Source organism: Procambarus clarkii, chromosome 35 (assembly GCF_040958095.1).
Source record: "Procambarus clarkii isolate CNS0578487 chromosome 35, FALCON_Pclarkii_2.0, whole genome shotgun sequence".
Lineage (NCBI taxonomy): Eukaryota > Metazoa > Arthropoda > Malacostraca > Decapoda > Cambaridae > Procambarus > Procambarus clarkii.
In genome coordinates, this window is record NC_091184.1 from 23351208 (window position 1) to 23356017 (window position 4810).

Consider the following 4810-nt stretch of genomic DNA (forward strand, 5'->3'; position numbering starts at 1 on the left):
GGCGCCGTGGAGAGGGGGGACCTGCTGCATGGTTGACAGCTTCTCCCCCGTATCAACCTACCCTGGCTTTGTGCCCTGGAGAGGCCACTCCAGACCGACAACCAGAGCACAACTCCATAGTCTCCTGAGACTGATGAATGTCTGCTACTACTACGACTAGAAGATATAGGTAATAATATATATGTAATAGTATTAGTTAACACAAAAACTATATATTGGAGGAACTCTACAACCTGTAATAAGAAGTCTTTTACTTTGAATGTAACCAATGTTGTAACCCTTTTTGTGTAATGAAATTTTAAATAAAATATAATGACAAAATAAAAAAATATAGTTGGTGGTATGAGAAGACAATATGTAAGTGTGCGCGGGTGCCCCACAAGGCTTCCCCGGATGCTGCATGTCGTCTTCTTCGAGGTCGAGGGTCCCTACAAACGCAACCAAAGATGGTAACCCCTATATATTTATATAACCTATATCTATAAAATAGAATGTTTATCCGAGGTTGGTGACCAGACACTTGGTGGGACTAGCCTCGCCCAGCTTTCCCAGATGAGTCATGTTGGGTAGGGGAGAGTCATAGCCTAGTTAGTGTCGGCCGAATTGTAATACTTTAAGAAATATCGGCATTTATATTAATAGCAAACCTAAGACAACCGTGCAGTAATAACATCTATGTAGGAGAAATCCACAAGGTCCGTGACGAGGGTTCGAACCTACGTCCGAGAGGATCCCAGATGCTGCCTTAATCGACTGAGCTACGACATGGTACAAGATTTGCAACCACAAGTTCTACTGACCTTACTTGGATCCTGCAGCCTCTCCGAGACACAAACCAGGATTTTACACAATTCCCCCCATACACCAGAGCTCTGTCAATAAGCCGTTCTACCTCTTTAAAAAACGAAGTAAGGGCGAAGAGGTAGAGCGGCTTATTGACAGAGCTCGGGTGCATGGGGGGAATTGTGTAAAACCCTGGTTTGTGTCTCAGAGAGGCTGCAGGATCCAAGTATGATCAGTAGAACTTGTGGTTGCAATTCTTTTACCATGTCGTAGCTCAGTCGATTAAGGACGCGTCTGGGATCCTCTCGGACGTAGGTTTGAACCCTCGTCACGGACCTTGTGGATTTGTTCATTTGATGCATCACGCTATTGTGATTTCTGTGTGTAATCTATGTAGGATCTTATGATATATTAATAGCAGTGCTTATAAGCAGCACATCCATCCTCCATCGTGCATATATTGATGTAATGGACAATTGGATAGTAGAATTTGGTATTATTGAATTTGGATAAACCGGCAAAGGTTCCGTCAAATCAAATCAAATGTTTATTCAGGTAAAGTACATACATACAAGTTGAGATACAAACATGTTGTTGGATTTATAGATAGAGCTTGTACATACAATGTCTAAAGCCACTATTACGCAAAGCGTTTCGGGCAAGGTTGGCCCGAACCTTTGTATTTGTTTCTCATAAAACCTAACGTAACTTACCATCCAAGGTCTAATACATGCTGAGGCCAAATATAGTACATATATGTTATACTAGGCCTTGGAATATATCTGTTTGATTTTAGCTATACTTTTTCCGAACTATAAGGTGAATACAGGTAGTACCAAATTCTACTATGTAATTGTCCATTACGTCAATATTTAATTTATATGTTCGGTGCTCTACATAGTTACAAAATGTACGGAGAATGGATTGCATTTATTAAAGATATAAACATTTCATTTTGTTTTTTGAGATATATACAAGAGTTGTTACATTCTTGTACAGCCACTAGTACGCGTAGCGTTTCGGGCAGGTCCCTGGAATACGATCCCCGCCGCGAAGAATCGTTGTTACAACCAAGTACGCATTTTACTGCTGAGTTAAACAGAGGCTACAGTTAAGGATTTGCGCCCAGTAAATCCTCCCCGGCCATTTGGGGTGTTATGGTAGGAAAAATTAGACTGTAGCAGAGCGTAGTTTCGATCTACGGACCTCTGGGTTATGGGCCCAGCACGCTTCCACTGCGCCACTCTGCTCCACAATACATACTTATATGACCCTCAATATAATAATTACTATAATGTAGTATTAACATATTACAAAATAGCATAAGTTTTATGATTTAATAAATATTGTCAATACACTTTGTTATTAATTTTAGGTCTTTGAAGGGAAGGGAAGGGAAGGGAACTATCAGGGGGAAAGCGCCAAGCCATTACAACTATATACCACTGGGAAGGGGTCAGGATAAGGATTTGGGATGGGACGGGGGGAAGGAATGGCACCCAACCACTTGGACGGTCGGGGATTGAACGCCGACCTGCAAGAAGCGAGACCGTCGCCCTACCGTCCGACCCAAGTGGTTGGACACTTGGAGTTTATTTCAATGGATTATGAAAACAAACATTTAAAAGACAAATGTTTCCGCCCGGGATCGAACCGGGGACCTTGCGCGTGTGAGGCGCACGTGATAACCACTACACTACGGAAACCTGAAGTATAGTGACCTGTTATTATATGGACCAAATCCGGTTAATTGATACCGAAGATGCACATAGTTTTTCTTCAGCGATATAATATGATCAAAACACATTGCTTGAGTAATTATATAAATTAAACAAGGTTTAATAACGAAAATAGAGAGAAAATCCTGTTTTATGTGTGTACGGGGTGTGTGACGTCACGATAACATGAGAGGTTTAGTTTAGTTTAGTTCACTTATTATGCACCCCATACCCATCTTGTGGGCGGTAGTGGAAGGGGTTACAGAGGCACATAATGGGCTCAGGGACTGAACCACACAATTCATTTAGCTAAGCAAGTTACAGTCTTGATGAGCGAGTTATAAAATTCAATATACGTCGTAACACCAACAATGGGTTCGCGATTGACTACAAGTACGGTTTCTAAATTAAGCAACTGACATATGTGGAGAGCTAGTGTCACAATTGATGTTTGTCGTGCACACCGCCCCCCATCCAGTGGGCAGCGGTGGATAGCTTACAATCACTTTGGTACTACCTATAATTAGCAAACTTGGGATATTTGGCAAAAAATTCTGGTAGCAGATAATTTTGAATGAAATATTTACACATCTCTGGAACATTTGTTATAGGAAGCAGAAGGAAGTGATATTAGGGCTTCAGAGAGTGGGAGGAAGCAGTAGGAAGTATTTTTAAGGCTTCAGAGTGCGGGAGCAGGCAAGAGTAGGTGTTTTTAAGGCTTCAGAGAACAGGAGCGAGCGGGAAAAAGCAGGAGAAAGTGATTTTAGGGCTTCAGAAAACGGGAGGAAGCAGGAGGAAGTGTTTTTAAGGCTTCAGAGAGCGGGATGAAATAGGAGAAAGTTTTTTAGGGATTCGGAGAGCGGAAAGAATTGTTGTCAGGGCTTCAGAGAGCGAGAGCGAGTGGCAGGAAGCAGGAAAAATAATTTGTGAGGCTTCAGAGAGCGGGATCGAACGGGAGGAAGCAGGAGGAAATGATTTTAGGGCTTCAGAGAGCAGGAGCCAGTGGTAGGAAGCAGTAGAAAGTATTTGTAAGGTATGTGCTTCATGAGGAAACAGGAGGTGGTGTTATTAGGGCTTCAGAGAGCAGGAGGGAATATTTTTAAGGCTTCAGAGAGCGAGAGGAAGTGGGAGGTAGCAGAAGGAAGTATTAATAGGGTTTCAGAGAGCGGGAGCGAGCAGGAGGAATTATTTTTATGGGTTCAGAGAGTGGTAGGAAGTGTTACTAGAGCTTCAGAGAGCGGGAGGAAGCAGGAGGAAGTAGTTTTAGGGCCTCCGATGGCGGGAGCGAGCGGTAAGAAGCAGGAGGAAATATTTGTAAGGTTTTAGAGAGCGTAGCCTCCGTATCACAGTTGGTTAGCGTACAAATGTTTCTCGCTGTAGGGCTCTCCACATGTCAGTTGCTTAATTTAGAAACTGTACTTGTGGGCGGTCTCGAGCCCATTGTTGATGTGATGATGTGCATTGAATTTTGTAACTCTCAGCAAGATTAACTTGCTCAGGTAAATGAATTGTGGTGTTCAGTCCCTGAGCCCATTATGTGCCTCTGTAACTCTTCCCACTACCGCCCAGAGGACGGGAATGGGGTGCATATTAAATGAACTAAACTATAAACTATAGGGTTATCCCATGTAATTGTCTAACCAGCGCGAAGTCGTTAAATACCAAGATATTACCTCAGTTCAAAATCTAAATAGAAACAGTCCTCATGAACCTTGGAGGAGGGGGGGATCTTTGACAAGCCGATGGCTTCTACTATCCGTCGAGGACACTAGAGACAGGTAAATTCAGGTACAAATCTCCCACGTTCGTTATTGTGCCTTTATTTGTTAACATATAGCTAGCTCAACCTGTAATTTGTAATTACTTATAATGAAGGAGGTAGCAAGACACTGCTATGTACCTATATTTGTAATGAAAAAACGTTATTAATACATTAAATCAACTTCGTAGCAGAGCGTAGTTACGATCTACGGACCTCTGGGTTATGGGCCCAGCACGCTTCCACTGCGCCACTCTGCTGCTCATATTATTTGGATGATAGATTTTATACATCTTTTATAATATTGTAATTGGTAATATTTTCTTCATAAATAAAAGTATCAGTGTTTCTGCGCAGTAACGCACCAGTACGTACTGATCTTGCGCATGGGATACGCACATCATGGTTACTGGGCACAGCCAGCTGCGTATGACATACATAATAGCATGAGTATGTGATCACTGCTGCACACGATGGGTATGGGTTCACTACCACTCATGAACAGGACATGTATTGGAGGCACTAACGCTCACAGGATAGGTATACATGG

At 42.5% G+C, this 4810-nt stretch overlaps 1 non-coding gene across 1 annotated transcript; it reads right to left on the minus strand.

The window, feature by feature from the left end:
- Nucleotides 1-2416: 2416 nt before the first annotated feature.
- TRNAV-CAC (transfer RNA valine (anticodon CAC)) lies at nt 2417-2489 on the minus strand. The gene has a single exon. It is a non-coding gene; the product is annotated as a tRNA-Val (tRNA).
- Between the last annotated feature and the right edge of the window lie 2321 nt (nt 2490-4810).